General features: G+C 40.3%; 1 long non-coding RNA gene across 1 annotated transcript; it reads right to left on the bottom strand.

Annotated features, from left to right (window-relative positions):
- Positions 1-651: 651 nt before the first annotated feature.
- LOC116977315 lies at positions 652-17,474 on the bottom strand. Its single transcript, XR_004413171.1, has 3 exons — positions 17,360-17,474; positions 9,086-9,092; positions 652-663 (listed from the first exon to the last, which is right to left on the bottom strand). It is a non-coding gene; the product is annotated as an uncharacterized LOC116977315 (long non-coding RNA).
- Between the last annotated feature and the right edge of the window lie 1,399 nt (positions 17,475-18,873).

Raw genomic sequence — 18,873 nt, forward strand, 5'->3', positions numbered from 1 at the left:
GGAGCTGCAGACTTACCATCGTGGGGCTGGCCGGCCTCGGAGCATGGGGAGCGGTGGTGGCTCGCTGCTGCGGCCCGACCCCAGAGCGTGGAGGCTCCAACTACAGCCGCAGACTGGTGGACTGGAACATCGGGAGCTCGCGGGTCCGGGTGAGAGACCGCTTTCCGGAGCTCCCGTAACGCAACTTCTCCAGCCCGTGTCGCGGGGTTGGAACGACCCGGAGCGGGGCCGTACATCGCCCGGCGCGGCTTCAATGGCCGCGGGACATTCCAGCGCCCGCCGGGGGATCCAACTGCGTGACATTTAGACCTGGAGCGGGGCCGTACATCGCCCGGCGCGGCCTAAAATGGCCGTGGGACCTAACATCGCCCGCCTGGGGCTTCGACATCGGGGGAAAATGGTGCAGGGGAGAGAAAAGACTTTGCCTTCCATCACAGTGAGGAGGAGATTCACTGTGATGGATGTTTGTGTAAATTGAATTGTTTGTATATCTTGTAAGAAGTCTATACATTTTTGCCATCATCGATGGCTATTCGTCTTTAAGGTATCTTTTCTTAGATACCTTAATAGCACTTTTTTTTTTAAGCACAATCAAGACTTTTATTTGTTTATTTTTTTTGTAATTAATTGTATATCACATTTTTGCTTTCTTTTTTTAAGGCACTTTATAAGAAGGAGATTCAATATAAATCTAAAAACTTGGGATGACCACCCAACTCCCAGAATTCTGAGGTATTTGGTTGCACCATATGATTCAGGATCTTGATTTACAATGCAAGACGATAGACAAATAAAGAATGGAGGAATTACATTCTGTAGTGTGAATATAAGGGGTGCCAACGAACAAATTAAGAGGGGTAAAAATTTTGCTCAACTAAAATCTTTGAAAAGCGACATAATGTTTTTGCAGGAAACGCACATGAAACAACAAACACAAATGAGATTAAAGGCGAAGTGGATAGGCCAAACATACTACTCCTCATTTCTAAATCTAGAGGTACGGCTATTCTTATTCGAAAAGGTATATCTTTTAAATTAAAGAATACTATATCAGATAAAGAGGGAAGGTATATTATAGTTTCGGGAGAAATTTATGCAACCCCACTAACTATGATAAATATTTACGCTCCGATTTTGACAACCCCCAATTTTTTGATAAAATTATAGATATAATATCAGTTTAATTACAAAAATGTGATAATAGGGGGGGAATTCAACTGTGTTTTAGATTCATATCTAGATAAATCAGCAAAACAAAGGAGGAGTAATTTAAAATCTAAGACTAGTGAACTTCTAAATACATATATAATAAATACCAATATAATAGATGTATGGAGATCTGCGAATCCAGTTGGAAGGGAATACTCGTTTTACTCTTCGGTATATAAAATATATTCAAGAATTGATTATTTTTTAGTGGATATGAAATTAATGCCATATACAGTCAATCCAACATACCACATTAGTAGTATCTCAGATCACTCTCCGTTGACATTTTCAGTAAAATTTGAGGGAATGCCGGATAAAAAATATTTTTGGAGGTTTAATACACATATTTTAAATGACTTACAAGGCTATCAATATTTAAAACAACAAATGAAACTTTTTTTGATACAAATGATACACCAGGTACCTCACCTTCTTTATTATGGGAAACTTTTAAGGCATTTATTAGAGGAATTATAATTTCATATCAAATTTTTCAAAATAAAAAGAATAAGACAGAACAAATGTTGTTAGAACAAGAAATCAGACAGTTAGAGTTAGATAATGCTAAAGATTCCACGACAGATAAACACAATAAGATAATATTACTGAAATTTAAACTTAATCAAATTTTATCGGCAAGAGTAATAAGACTATTCCAAATTACAAAACAGGAACATTTTGAGGTTGGTGACAAATCACATAAGCTTTTAGCTCGCCAATTAAAAAAACAAGAAAAGGAAAATACTATAACTAAAATTAAATCAGAGAAAGGTGAATTACTAATACTACCTAAAGATATTAATAATAGATTTGCTCAATTTTACCAAAATTTATACACATCTAAAATTAAAATAGAAGATAGTAAAATTAAAAAAAGTTTAAATAACTGATCTTCCAAAACTGGACCTTTTGGAACAAGAGGAACTTGGAGCTCAAATTACAATCAAAGAAATAGGTGAAACAATAAAATCGTTGAAAAATGGTAAGACACCGGGACCAGATGGTTTTAGTAATGAATTTTATAAAAAATTCCATGAGATAACGACCCCTTATTTATTTAATTTATACTCCCACGCTTTTAAAGAAAACAAACTACCTGAAACACTAGCAGAATCAACTATTACGTTTATTCCAAAAAAAGATAAAGATTTAGAAGATCCGGGCTCATACAGAGCTATATCACTTTTAAATACAGACCAGAAAATCTTAGCAAAGACTTTAGCAAGAAGATTAAGCAAATATATTAGTAAATTGATAAACCCTGATCAAACGGGGTTTATACCCAAAAGATACTCATTTAATAATTTGAGACGCCTGTTTAATATAATGTACTCACATAAAGTAGAGGAAGAAGATATATCAATTATTTCTTTGGACTCAGAGAAAGCATGTGATCAGGTAGAGTGGCAATACTTATATAAAGTACTGCAAAAATTTAATATGGGAGAGAATTTTATAACATGGGTAAAACTATTGTATGATAAACCGATGGCAAGAATTTTAACTAACAACATGTTATCTCAAAAATTTCAACTATCAAGGGGTAATAGGCAGGGATGTGCGTTATCACCCCTGCTATTTGCCCTTATGATAGAACCTCTGGCTGAAAGTATAAGAATTCATCCGAATATTCAGGGCTATAATACTAGAGACAAAGAATAAAATCTCATTATATGCAGACGATATACTTTTATATATTACAAAGTCACAAATGAGCATACCAAATTTATTAAATTTAATAGAGGAATTCGGGTCTTTTTCTGGATATAGAATAAACTGGAATAAAAGTGAAATCATGACATTAAAACCTCAAGAACCTACACACTTACTGAAGTTCCCCTTTAAAATCGCAACAGAAAAATTTAAATACTTGGGTATTCAGATTACTAGAAAATATAAAGCATTATTCAACGCTAATTTTATACCTTTATTAAATAAACTTAATACGCTGATTACATTTTGGAAAACACTTCCTTTATCATTATTAGGTAGAATAAATGCAATAAAAATGATCTTCCTACCACAATTACTATACATGTTTCAGTCTATACCGGTATATATACCAAAATACTTTAAACAAAAATTAGACTCTAATATTACTAATTTTATTTGGGACTATAGATCACATAGAATTACAAAAAAACACTTATGTAAACCAAAAGAGGTCGGGGGACTTTCACTCCCGAAGTTCTACCCAACAGACAGAATGGATAAAAATGGAGAAAGAGGATTGTCGTCCTTGTAATATAGGAACGATCCACTTCTCCCCGAAAAAAACTGAACAACACAATATATAAGAAGAACCCAATTATATATGATACAATAAGAATTTGGAAACAAATAAAATTATCTTTAAAATTAAGAAATATATCATTGTTAATGCCAATAGCGAATAACCCTTTATTTAAACCATCTCTTATTGATAAGACATATAACCAATGGGAAAGTCTCGGAATTAGAAGGATCGGGGATATGTACGAAATGGGAAACCTACTATCATTCCAACAATTACAATTAAAATTTAAACTGAAAAACAACCAATATTTTAAATATCTTCAGATTTGCGATTTCATGAAAAAATATATACAAGGATATCAAAAAATAACTCCTGAATTATTGGAAGAAGCAATGAATATTAAAGCTGACTCACAAAAATTAATATCATATTTATATAATAGTATTTTAAATATAGACCTACCATCGACAGAGGTACTTAGAGAAGAGTTGGAACAGGAACTAATGATAAAAATTACAAAGGTTACATGGGAAAAGTACGATATATATTTACAAATGTTCGATTAATGTAAGACATAAACTAATACAATTTAAAATTTTACATAGATTATATTATTCAAAAATAAGATTGAACAAATTTTATTCAAATATATCCACCATTTGTGATAAATGTCTATCCCAAAATGCAACTATAACACACTCCTTTGTTTCCTGCATAAAACTTTATAGATTTTGGAGTGATATTTTTGAAATATTTACAAAATTATTCAAGATAAGAATGGAACCTAATACTGAAATGATTATATTTGGAGTAATGGAAGATGGGAATAAATTGAACACATCTCAAAATTTATTTTTTAATTATGTTTTAATAATAGCAAAAAAATCAATACTTAAATTTTGGAAAAATACATCAATAACCAACGCTTAAAATGTGGATTGCAAGTTGGACACTGCACATCTTGAGGACATGCGATTCCTCCTAATGGATAAATCAGACCAATTCATAACGAATTGGTCTCCATTTGTCGTCTTTTTGGAATCATATGGTGCAACACAATTGTAAAAGCTAATTGTTTCAGGACTGGACGAGGGATGGTCATTTTTTTTTTTTCCCTTTATGTCTTATTCTCTTTTTTCTATTTTCTTTTCCTCAACTTTCTTCACCCATTCGTCTTTTTTCTTTTTCTTCACACACTATATATCTCACGCCTTTCTATCCTTTACTATCTAATTTATTTTTCTTATTCTCATCATTCTTTATTATAACAAAAAAAATAAGAAGCTGTACATAAAATGTATTATGAAAATATATATTAGGCACTTTGGTGCCATATGATTGTACTTCTAATAAAATAAAATATTTAAAAAAAAACCCCACAAGAATTCACAATATAACATGATTTTAAAATCTCATTGTCATGGATTTATAGGTCAAATGGAAGGAATTTAGTGTTTAATACCTGCAAATTAATGGCCATTTAAATCATCTTGCGAGTGGGTTTTTCTGGAACGCGATCATTTGGAATGTTGCAGTTGCAGTGAATTTGAGCCCCATATCGACAGGAAAAATACTGCCGGTTCGGTGGGGCTCCAAGTCACCTTCTCGCAACTTAAAATTTGGATTAAAGAGAACTTAAGAAACACTTTTTAATGTAAAAATAAACAGCCTACTTTGCCTTGTCCCCTACGTGAGATCCGTCCCGTTGTCGGCGTTCACGGCTTTAGGAGATGATTTTTAATTTACTATAACAATTAAATTATCTAAATTAGCTTAAAAATAAGTGCAGAGAATGGCAGTCACAGCGATTTTTCTTGAGCAATTAAACAGGCTGATGAACATCGATTTAAACAGCCTAAGGAAATGGCATTAAAACCCGCTCCCCTCTCAAAGGCGCCAAAGTCGCGCACACGGGCAGTGACAGAACTGCAGCGCCGCTGAAGGTAAGTTTTGCAACATACCTACGATGCCTGCATCTATTTCTAACGTTCTGATGTAAAGCATTTGTTAAATTTTCCAGAAAAACCTTGCACTTCATGCAAACATCACCTCTTTTATTCCTAACAGCCCCTCCTTTCATTAATTTACATGCTCATAAAACATTTAAGTTCCCTTTGATATTAATTGCTCATTTTAACCATTTTCAATTTGTCTCTCACCTTCCTGCATTCACTGGAATTGTTCAGCTGACATGTGACATGTATCCTCATTATTATTTAAACTTTTTGATCATCTGTTTTGATCAAAAAGTTTAAATAATAATGAGGATACATGTCACATGTCAGCTGAACAATTCCAGTGAATACAGGAAGGTGAGAGACAAATTGAAAATGGTTAAAATGAGCAATTAATATCAAAGGGAACTTAAATGTTTTATGAGCATGTAAATTAATGAAAATAGTAGGCTTTGATTCTCCTACTATTTTTACACCTGTGGTCCTGTGCTTTTATCACAAATGTCTTCCCTTTAAAGGCCATGCATCATTTCATTGCAGTCTTACTTAACTAAATTCAGTTCTCCTTTATCTAAAGACACAAAAAAGTAACTCAGTGGGACAGGCATCATCTCTGGAGAGAAGGAATGGGTTACGACCCAAAATGTCACCCATTCCTTCTCTCCAGTGATGCTGCCCGTCCCGCTGAGTTACTCCAGCTTTTTGTGTCTAACTTTGGTTTTAATCAGCATCTGCAGTTCCTTCCTACACACACTCAGTTCTCCTTTATCCCAGCTAGATCCATTCTGATCCATTTAAATTAGCGCATCATTAGCTATCTCCTTATCTCCCTCTGCTAAACCTCATGATCCCATGGCCACTACACTCCCAGTGCTGCCCCATTGACATCTGCTTGTCTTGGCGAAACCCATTCACCAGAAACAAATCTACAAGGTTCCTTTCTGCATTGAGCCACCAACATCCTAACCAAGGATGTTCCTTGGAGCACGCTCCCTTCTTTTCTTTATCTATGATATTATCTCAATTGGCGTTGAACTGGTTGGATACCCAAACGTAGGCATTCTGCAGTTCTTGCATAGATATCCCCGTGGGTGATTAGGATCTCGGATCACTATTCCCAATATAGATTGCTTGAAACCTGTACTATTTCACTGAATAATTCAAGCAATAACTGGTGCTTAGGAAACCAATGTTAAACTACCTGTACGGACCTAAACGCAGCAGGGGTAGGAATAACGTAAGTAATTTGGGTTGTCCTGGCACTGTACCCCAGCCTCTTTGCCAGTCAACCCCCCCCCCCCCCCCCCCCCCCCCCCCGGACACTTCTTCCCCCAGAAAATTTGCATTATTGCTAATGTATGTACATATATATATTTTGATGTTCCATTATTCTATTTTCACTCTTCTGGGTGGGATGCTAACTGCATTTCGTTGTCTCTGTACTGCACAATGACAATAAAGATTGAATCTGAATCTGAATCTTTAATCATGACCCTGTCACATCCACACATTACTTTGCTGCCTTTTGTATATTAGAATTGATCAGCACTGTTTTATGATACAATACATTAACACCACTCTTTACTGCCTGGTGTTTCTTATATTAACATTGCTCGGAAATGTCTGCTGTCAAAATGTTGATGTTGCTCTATACTGACACAGCCCAGAACCTTCCTACCATCTCCACACATTAGCATTTAACTGTGTTGCCAGATATCTCTGTTTGTTAATACTGGCATGTACTGTCTGCCATCTCCATATATTAACACTGCCTCACGCTACATGGCCTCTCTGTGGATGAGCATTGCCCTGTACCGAATGTTGTCTCCATCTATCAACATAGCTCTACACTGCCAGACAGCTCTGTGTATTAACACTGCCTTTTACTGTCTGTTATCATGAAGTGGCATTGGTTTACATTGCCTGGTGTATCAGCATATTACCATTTTCTTTCCTGTCAACACACCGTTACACTACTAGGCATATTTGCATGTTAAGGTTATCCACGTTTGTATGTGTTCCCTGTATTTTTGGATTACCACTTTCCCCTTCACTGATGGTATCATGCATGTCAACATTCCTTCGTATTTTCTGCTGCCTCCCTGTATGAAAACTGTCCTGAAATGTCTGACGTCACTGCATAGTAACATTTCTCTGCATTGCTGTGCCTGCATGGCCATGCTCCTGCCACTGTCTTTGCATATTAACAGTGTTAATGGGGCATGCCTGTACTAAACAGGGGTGCAACCATGCACTGTGTGTTTGCTGGACCACAAATCCAGTGTGAAAATTCCTGGACAAGCGTACTGTGGTTGGTACTGTGGTACTGTGGTGTAATCTGATAAGTGGGTTCCCAGATATCAGCCAGCTGGAACTGATGCACCTTTAGTTTATTTAGTTTAGAGATACAGCGCGGAAACAGGCCGTTCGGCCCATCAAGTCCGCACATTGACACTATCCTATATACACTAAGGACAATTTACAAGTCTAACAAGCCAATTAATCTACAAATCTGTACGTTTGTGGAGTGTAGGAGAAAACCGAAGATTTCGGAGAAAACCCACCCGATCATGGGGAGAATGTACAAACACCATATAGGCAGCACCCGTAGTAGGGATCGAACCCTGGTCTCTGGCGCTGCAAGCGCTGTAAGGCAGCAACTCTACCGCGGCGCCACCGCGCCGCCATGACTCATGGGAAAACAGCATTAGAGTAGTGCAATTCCAGGAACATACAATAGTGTTAACATCAGAATTAGTCTATTACTATCATGTATACCAAGATGCAGTGGAAAACTTTGTTTGGTGACCATTCAGGCAAATCATATCATTCATAAATACATCAAGGAAGTGCAAAAGAGAAAAAACCCAGAATTAGAATATAATCACAGAGAAACCCCAGAGAAAACATTGAAAGGGCCACAACAAGATAGATTGGGAAATCAGAATCCATCCCCAGCATATGAAAGGTTCATTCAGAGTCTGATAACAGTGATAAAGAAGCTGTTCTTGAATCTCGTGAGACATACAAACTAGTTTTTATCTTCTGCCTGATGGGAGAAAGGAGAAGAGGGAATGAAGGGGGTGTGAATGGTGCTTGATTAAGTTGGCCACATTCTCAAGGCAGCGTGAAGCGTATATGAAGTCAGTGGTGGTGGTGGTGGTGGTGGTGGTGGGGGGGGGGAAGGCTCGTTGAAGTGATGGACTTGGCTGCGTTCACAGCTCTATGGAACTTCTTGGATCTGTAATGCATCTGTGTAGGATGGTTTCTATGGTGCATCTGTAGAGATTAGTAAAAGTCATTGAAGATGCATGAATTGAAGAATAGATGACGAAGGTGGTCAATAAAGAATAGTGTTAACAAACAGACCCCAATGTAGAACAATGTTAGTTCATGGAATGTAGGAATGGGAAGGAGAATTAAAGTGTCCAGCAACCGGGAGAACAGGTTGGTTCACGCAGGCTGAGCGAAGTCAGAAACAGGATGTTATGCAGAGGTAGCAGAGAGTACAGTCCAGTGTTGATATATAAAGTGACTGGGCATCATTGAACAATGCTAGTATATGAGATGGCAGATAGTTCAGGATAATATTCATATACAAAGTTGCCTGGCAGTGTAGAGCAATGCTAACATATTGGGGGGTAACAGATGATACAGAACAGTGTTGATATATAGGAAGGTACACGAAAAAGCTGGAGAAACTCAGCAGGTGCAGCAGCATATATGGAGCGAAGGAAATAGGCAATATATAGGCAATATATATTGATATATAGGGTGGCTAGACAGCATGGAGCAACATTAATATGTAAGACAGGAGACAGTACAGAACAGTGTTAATACGCGGAGACATCAACGGTAGGGCAGCGGTAAAAGATGAAGACGGTAAAGGGCAGGGGTAAAATGCAGGATGGTTAGCAGCAGAAATCAGCATTAATATATAGAGACAGCAGACAGGTCAAGGCAGAGTTGACACAGAAATGCAAGGCAGTACAGAGAAATGATAATCAATGGAGACAGCCAGCGGTATAGGGCAGTCTTAATATCTCAAGGCATCTGGCTTTATGAGCAATGTTATTAAATGCAGGGCAACTGACTGTACAGTACAATGTTAACATAGTGTGACATCTGAAAATATAGGGCAATGTCAGTGTATGGAGGTATACTGGCAGAGGTTTTCACAGACATCCTTAACCCCTCACCATTCCATTCTGAGGTCCCCACCTCCTTTAAGATCAATATCATGGTGATGCCAAAGGAAGTAAGGTAGCGTGGTTTCATGACTACTGGCCAGTGGCACTGACATCCACCATCACAAAGTGCTTTGAGATGCTGATCGTGGCACACATAAACTCCAGCCTGCCAAACAGTCTTGATCCACTACAGTTTCCTCACCGTCTCTAAAAGTCCATGGCAGAAGCCATCTTCCTGAACCTACACTCACCATTGGAACATTTGATAATAATGACACTTGACAATAATGATTGCTATTTATTGACTATGGTTTTGCTTCGACATCAAAATCCTGACCAAACTCATTTCCAAACTCCTGGACGTAGGACTCTGCCTCAGGATCATTGACTTTCTGCCTCAGATGATAATCAAAGACGATAGGTGATAAAGGTCCTACACTAAAACTCTCAATAATGGTGCCCCACGAGGATGCATTCTTAGCCCCATACTATATACATTTTACACTGCTCTAACTAAATTCTGATCTTACTCAACCTACAAGTTAGAATATTACAATATTACGTAGCTGGCCAGATCTCAAACAATGACAAGATGGAATGCAGGAAGGAGATATTGAGCTAAGTAATATGGTATCAAGATAACACACTCTTCCTCAATGTCAGCAAAACAAAGGAGCTAATTTTACTTCGGAGTCACGTGAGTGACTACGTGAAGAACCCGTCCAGCACGCATGCGCGACATGAGCGTTCATGCAGTGCAACAGCGACGAACGGGAGTACAGGCGCTCCCGCTACAAGCTTGAAGGAATGGACCGTTAGGTAAGTACTTACCCACAGGCTCAAACTCACAACTTTGCTCCTCTTTGTGCACCAGGGGAAACTGGAGCAAAGCAGAACAGAGGGAAACCGCCCCCGTTCGACTCCAGGGAAGGAGCGTTCCGTCAGTGGAGGGGGCGAGAGGCGGCACCTGGACCGCACACGCTGCGGTCCACAGTCAGGGTACTGAGCCGATGCCCAGTCCGCTAAGAGCTGTCTGACCAACACCAGCGGACTGGAGGGAAACTCAAAAACCGGCCGGTAATCCCTGCATACTCCGACAAGGAGAGTCGCCGCCCGAGAACCGCAGAAACGCCGCCCGAGATGGGCAGGCAGCCTCTAGAGCAAAGTCAGCAACTAAACCTCGGGCTGGAGACAGACACGGAAGATGGAACCGGCACTTCAAACTACCGCCCGAGAGCAAGGAAGTGTCTGTTTTCCAAGCCTAGAGAAAGGTCATGGAGTAAAAATCTCCAGCGAGACTTGCCTCGGGAGCTGGGGCAAGCTCGCCAAGGGAGCATAACACTCCTGCTCCAGTGCACTAACAGCACTGGCCATCTCCCTCCTCAGAGGAGATCGATGGCGACCAGGGCTGGGCTGGTCAAGAAGAGGGGTCACTTGCTGAACAACATCGGGAGTATGCTTGAGGTACAGGATCAGGAAGAGCAGCTGGGTGTTAGATACCGCAACGTGGCTACACCACGAGCGAGATGGCTGTTTCAGTCTAATCTGACGGCCAGCTTACTACCTGTCTTTCCAAAAAAACCTTTCCAAGACAGGTAGTCATGAGGCGTTGGATTTTATCACGCCTCCCCAAAATTGCATTTACTCAAAGTGCCTACCATTATTGGGGGTACATTGAGCAGGGCATTTAAAAACCCAAATATCTTAATTTGCATTTGATACCCCTGACGTCGGCTATCATTTTTGCATGCTCATTCCAGAGGGGCAGGGTAGTATGGCAAAACACCTGACCCTACTGTTCAACACAGTATGCGACCGCAACCTCTGGAAGGAAGTCATAAAACCTGCCCTCAACCTAAAAGATTCACAGGACTGTGAGAACGCCGACCTCACAACCACAGATCCTGCTATCTGGTGAAGTTACCAAATCAAGCCTAAAAATTGGACGAAGTATCCAAGATATTCAGCATCATGAGGGCAGGGCCTGGAATGAGCAAACCACACAAAACCAGACAGCAGCACCTCCACGCATCCACCAGTAGGCGTCTACTTAATGGTACTGGTGAAAGCTCGGGGCCCGCATGCCAGTCCCCGTAAGCCTTTTCAGGCCAGGGCCCAGAGCGGGCCCCATGGAAAATGTGCCACCCCCCAACAACACCATCCAGACAGACAAGGAACCAGAAACTGAAGAAATGAACACACCACTAAACAACAGTGGAGGCAGGTGAGTATGGTTTCTACCATCACATAAAAGGTAAAGGGTTTGTGCTAACAGGAGGGGGGAATCACACCTGGGTTTGGAAGCATGAAGAACTATCACACTTGGTAGTTATATACCAAAAGTATTCAAGGATAAAAATTGAATTAAGAAACTTGCCACCAGTTCAGCATGCACCCCAAAGGGGTTTACCCTCCCACTAAAAAAGAACATGAGGGACTAGCTGAACTGGAGAAGATATACAAAGGGGTCATAAAGAAGTCTAATATGAACCTTTGGTACCCAAAAAACCCAAAGATGGTGAATGTCGCACCATCATTGACTTAACCACTTGAATATTTTCACCAGGTATACACACTTTAATGGAAAACTTGTAACTGCTAACCGTGGATTTCCTAGGATACTTTATGGTAGACATCGACTTAAAAGATGCATACTATTCAGTACCCATTCATAAAAGATCTTCGGAGATACCACAATTTACCTGGATGGGGTAACTATGGCAGTATAAATTATTGACAATGGCTAAATATGAGCCAAAACTGTTTTCCAAGATATTAAAAACCAGCCCTGACACTATTAAGGAACATGTTGTCATCGCATGTCTCAATGATATTAACGACAGACAAAACCATGGAAATAGCTAAATCAGCAGCATTAGCTACTAAAACTTATTTAGCCTGGGCTCTGTCATACAATCCAGATAAATCTACGTTGACACCATCCACAACTATGGACTATCTGGTATTCAATTAACTCTATCTACTTGTCTATAACATTACCAAAAGGAGAGTCAGCGTACTGGCACAACCTGTAACAAATTAATGGTTAACAATCAACCAACCATTCAACAAAGTGGCAAGAGTAATTGGGAATTAGTAGCAGCATTACCAGCTACTTAACTTGAACCTTTCCATTAGAGCTAAGGTGCTAGTGTTTAAACAAAATAACCCATATCCAGAACAGGTGGTAAATGGACTAATCTGGAGTCGTCATCACTACAGACACTGGGCATAAAACCTAGTTGGAAATATTAAGTGTGTTCTATGGGTAAAAGCATATTGTTCAATAGTGCATCATTTTGCATGTTCGTTTATAAATTGACAACATCACAGTGGTGGTATATATCAAACCACATGGGCTGAATAAAATCGATATCATGTGACAATTTATTTAACAATTGGTAACCGTATGTCGTCAAACATATTTGATCATCAGCAACTTACCTATCAGGTGAGCTAAATACTGTAACAGACATATTAAACCAAAGTATTTGCTGAAATTACAAAGCAATATGGAACACCAAATATCGATTTCCTTGTATTCCAATTGAATCACCACGTACCGATGTATGTCACATGGAACCAGACCTTGAGGCAGCGGCAATGGATACATTTCCGCTGAACTGGGGGGGGGGGGGGGGGAATCTAATCTCTATGTTCTCCCCTTTTCTACCTCATCAGTCAGGTACTACGGCCTCATCAGTCGGGTACTACACAAAATACAGATGGACTCTGCTTCAGGTATTTTGATAGTACCCAACTAACCTACACAGCCATGGTTCCCAGTGGTCCTCGACATGGTCATTAAAACCCCAATTACTTTTCCCAGTAGCCCAGACTTATTAACTCACCCAGTATCAGGCATAAGCCACCCATGCCACGATAAATTAAACTACTGGGTTGCAGATTTTGAAAATACCACTGCTGGGCCTGGGTTGCAGAATTGGAAAGACCACTGCTGGGCCTGGATTTGTCAGACAGCACTATCGACACGATGACAGCATCCCATCGCATATCCACAAGGGAACATACTTGGCGAACATCAAGAAGTGGGAAGATACGGTTCAAATACAGGAACTACATATTCAACTACAACAAAACCTGTACTGGAGTTCCTGGCAGGTCTTCATCACAATGAAGGACTCAGCTACAGCGCCATTAATACAGCCAGAAATGCTCTGTCAGCCTACTTAACTCAGGCACCGGGACAACAGGCCACAGGGTACCACCCGCTGGTGATCAAACTCAGGAGAGGCATATTCAACTCTAATCCCCCAGACCTAGGTAACCCAAATCTGGGATGTCAGTGTGGTCCTGACGTACCTTAGGGGATGGTCACCAGCCAGGTCCCTCACCCTGGAACAGCCTACCCTGAAGACGGTTATGCTGATGGCACTTGTCTCAGCACAAAGAGTCCAGTTCCTCCATCTACTACGATTGGACAATATGGTTATAACACCAGGCCGTGTCACATTTACCATTCAGGGGCTGGTCAAACAGAGCAGACCAGGAACATCAGGTCCAGTCATGGAATTCCTGGCACACCCACCTGAACCAGGGTTATGTGTGATGACCCACTTATTGAATTACATCGACACAATAAGAAATCCCCGAGGGAGAGAAAAAGCCTTATGGGTCAGCCACAAGAAACCTCATGGTCGGGTGACGAGCCAAACTATCTCAAGTGGCTCAAGCAGGTACTGGGAGCTGCTGGAGTAAATACTAACGTGTATAAATCTCACTCCACTAGGGCAGCATCCACATCGGTGGCTAAGAGGATGGACGTGCCTATGGACCACATCCTGGCTACAGTGGGGTGGTCTAGGGAGTATACGTTCCAAACTTTTTATAACAAGCCGCTGGCAGAACCTGTATCGTTTGCAGAAAAAGTATTAGAATCTGCAAATATATAATTTAAGCCCGGGGGAGCATTTTGATCTTGTTATTGTTAACAACACCATTATTGTTTTACAAACAGATTCATGGTTGATTACGATAACATACTTCCTCCCTCGAATGACCGGCAACGAGTGAATTATGAATTGTTACACGGTTTGAAATCACAGAGCTTTAAAATCTTCACATAGTCACTCCGAAGTAAAATAGTAAGATTAAACGAGAACTTACCAGTTCTAAGTTTGATCTGTATTTTATGAGGAGTTACGATGAGGGATTACGTGCCCTCCGCTCCCACCCTCAATTATAGAGATCAACTGGTATTTAAGTTCTCCTTTTCTTTACTATGTTTATTTCAATTATTGTGTCTTCTGTGATTCCACAATGCTGCTTTGAAGTATGTCGCGCATGCGTGCTGGACGGGCTCTTCACGTAATCCCTCATCGTAACTCCTCATAAAATACAGATCAAACTTCGAACTGGTAAGTTCTCGTTTAATCTTACTATTATTGATTACAGGCAGCATGGTGGACTACATGCTCTAATCAGCATCAATGGTGCAGAAGTGGCTAAGAACATCAAGTTCCTCAGTATAAATGTCTCCAATAATTTGCCTTGGACTAACCACATTGCAGCTATGGCTAAAAAAAAGCATATCAACGCCTCTATTTCATCAGGAGACTAAAGAAGTTTGGCATGTCTCCAACAACTCTTACCAACTTCCATAGATGTACTGTGGATAGCATACTATTGAGTTGCATCATAGCTTGGTTGTGGAACAGCTCTATCGAAGACTCCAAGAAATTGCAGAGAGTTGTGAATATAACTCAGTCCATCACAGACCAGCCTCTCTCCACCATCGATTTCAGCTACACTTCCTGCTGCCTTGGGAATGCAGCCAATGGAATCAGGACTTTATTCATCCCAGACAATTCCCATTGGGCTGAGGATGCAACAACTTGAGAGGAATAGTTTATTTTCCCTTTGTTATCAGACGTCTGAATGGTCCTCCATCAGCTTGGGGAATGGTTCTGTTCTTCCAACCTACCTCATTGTGAATGTTGTACTTTTTCACTGCAACTGTATGCAACATTGCTGTAAAACTATATTCTGCATATTCTTTTTCTCTTTGCACTACCTGGTGTACTTATGAATGGCTGATTGTACGCATATACTGTATGCATGATATGACTGGATAGCATAAAAAGAAAAACTTTTCACTGTATTTGGTGATAAAAATAATGCAATACCAAATACAATCGTACAAAGGGCAAATAAGTGTTCATAAATACAGAATGCAAGACCAAATTGTACATATATTAATGCAGATAGTCCAATTGTCGAGGTAGATGAATTCAGAGCATTGATTAGAGAGCACGTGGGAATATGATACTGTGTGGTCTCATAAGAGGTTCCGTCAGCACAAAAGACTGCAGATGCTGCAATCTGTGGCAAACAAATGAGAGCTGCTGGAGGAACTCTGTGGGAGAGTACCGGTCTTAAGAAAGGTCCCGACCCGAAATCACCCATTCCTTCTATCCAGAGATGTTGCCTGTCTCGCTGAGTTACTCCAGCATTTTATTTCTATCTACTCAGTGGACGAGGCAGCATGGAGAGTAAAGGACAGTTGATGTTGGCGGCTGGATGGGTGGCACATTGGCGCTGGTAGTAGAGCTGCTGCCTCAAAGCTCCAGTCATGCTGATTCAGTTCTGACTCTTCTGCTGTCAGTGTAGAGTTTGCATGTTCTCCCTTTCACCATGTAGGTCATTTATTTAGGGTGTTCCGGTTCCCTCTCACACCCCAAACACATGTGCATTGGTAAGTTAATCAGTTACTGTAAATTCCCCCTGGTACTTAACTGAGTGGTAGAATCTGGGGCAGGTTGAGATGAACATGAGGAGAATAAAAGACAGTGTGAGTTTACTGTAAATTGGTACTTGATGGTCAGTATACATGTAGTGGCCCAAAGGATATATATCTCCAGGCTGTATGACTGTTCTACGGTTGAAAGAAAGGCAGGACCGGCCACTCAATGTTCAAGCACATAGAAGCTTCTTGCAAGGCAGGGAGGGGCTTTGTAGAAGAGGAAGTTGCATTGCGAAAGCAATTAAGAAATCCAGTTCTTCAATGAAGAGGGAGGAAATCTGAGAAGGCACTTCAAATGTCATGTAACTAAGGTTTAGAAACAAAAAAAGGGTCAAACTCTTTGCAAGGGGTTGACAACAGGCCTTCTAAGTATCAACAGGAGATGGCAGATCTTGAGAATAATAGGGGCAGAAGAGTTGTGGATTTCAACACCCCCCATATTAACTGGGATCACCTCAGTGTGAAAGGCTTTGAGGCAGTGGAATTATTAAACTGGGCCAAGCAGAGATTTTTGAGCCAGTATGGAAATAGTTCCACTGAAGAAAGTGCGGTGTTGGAACTAACTTAGAGTCGTTTGGAGATAATGTCCATAACTAAGTTTCAAGCAGGTTATGGAAAGGTAGGAGCTGTCAAAGGTAGACAGGGACCAGCTACTTGTAGGTAAATACATCAGACAAGTGGAGATCTTTCAAAAGTGAATTAGTGTTCCAGTAAGAGTGATGGAGAAGGACAGCAAGTTCAAGAAATTCTTGATGTCAAGGGTTTGATATCAAAATTAAAAGGAATAATTTTGCAGTTTAGAGAATTAGAAATGGGGGTTGCCTGTTAAGATTATATAAAAATTGTATACTTAAAAAGAAAATGTGAAGACAAAGACGGAGTCACAAACTATCACTGGGAGACAAGATTAAAAAATACTGAAGAATGTTATAGCTATAGTAAAGGCAAGAGGCTAACCAGGGAAAGATTATAGCATAATAGGCACCAAAGTATGGCTGATTAGTACAGGTATTTTTTGATTAGATTGGGTATCAGAGGTTGTGTGGAGAAGGCATGAGAATGGGGTTGAGAAGGAAAAATAGACTAGCCATGGTTGAATGGCAGAGTAGACTTGATGGGCCGAATGGCCTAATTATGCTCCTATAACTTATGAACATGATCAAAGAGACAATCTGTGTGTGGGGACAAAGTGTGGAGGAGAAGTCTTCAATTAATATTTTTCATCTGCATTTACTAAGAAGGACATTGCAGATGGAGAATTCAGGGAGACTTTGGTGAAATTCTTGAGAAAGTTACCATTAAGCAGAAGAAGCTATTTGATGGCTTAACCGTTTGAAGGTGGATAAATCCCCAGTGCCCGATGAGATGTATCACAGCCTGCTACTGGAGGCGAAGGAGAAGATTGCTGGGCCTTTGATAGAGATCTTTAAATCTTCGTTGGTCATGGATGAGGGCACAGATTACTGAGGATAGCAAATGTTGGTATCTTTATTCAGGAGGAACAGCAGGAATAAACCAAGTAATTTCAGGACTGAGACTAATATCAGAGGTGGGGAAATAATTGGAAATAAAACAGGATTAATCAACACTTGGCAAGACAGGGTTTAATCAAAGATAGTCAGCATGGCTTAGTCGGGGGGGGGGGGATTCTGTCTGATTAATTAGATTACATTTTTGAAGAAGTATCTATACCATACGATACGACATGATACGATACGATAGAACTTTATTTATCCCAGGAGGGAAATTGATTTGCCAACAGTCATAAAACACAAGATCCATGAAACATGAAATTAAAGTGACGAGTGGAAAGGATTGGGGATGTGCAAAGATTGGGGAGGGGGAGTCAGTCTACTCCATGACAGAAGGCGGAGGAGTTGTACAGTTTGATAGCCACAGGTAAAAAGGATCTCCTGTTGCGTTCTGTACAATACAATACAATAATATTTTATTAGCCAAGTATGTTTTGCAACATACGAGGAATTTCATTTGCCAAGTCAGTCATACAAATAAAAAGCAACAGAACACACAAAATCCATTTTAACATAAACATCCACCACAGTGACTCCTCCACATTCCTCACTGTGATGGAAGGCGAAAAAAAAGTTCAATCTCTTCCCTTCTTTGTTCTCCGCGGTCGGTGGTACTGCATCTTGGTGGAACCAGTCTGTTGCGGAAGGTACTCCTCAGGTTGACCAGTGTGTTATGGAGGGGTTGAGCTGTATTGTCCAAGATGCTCCACAGTTTGAGGAGCATCCTCCCCTCCAAGACCACCTCCCATGAATCCAACTTCCCCAGCCAGCCTACTTGATGAGTTTGTTAATCCTGTTGGTATCCGCGGCCTTTGTGTATTGACGAGGGCAATGTTGTTGGGAGATTGGTCCTGATGGTTCATGGCCATGGTATAGTAATGGGAAACAGAAGGTGATGGTGGGGGGGGTTGCAATCTGATCATGCATCAGTGGCAATTTGTGTAGCACAGGGTTCACTGATGAGATGCTTAATTTTTATTATTTATTG

This window comes from Amblyraja radiata, chromosome 9 (genome assembly GCF_010909765.2).
Source record: "Amblyraja radiata isolate CabotCenter1 chromosome 9, sAmbRad1.1.pri, whole genome shotgun sequence".
NCBI classification, from domain to species: domain Eukaryota; kingdom Metazoa; phylum Chordata; class Chondrichthyes; order Rajiformes; family Rajidae; genus Amblyraja; species Amblyraja radiata.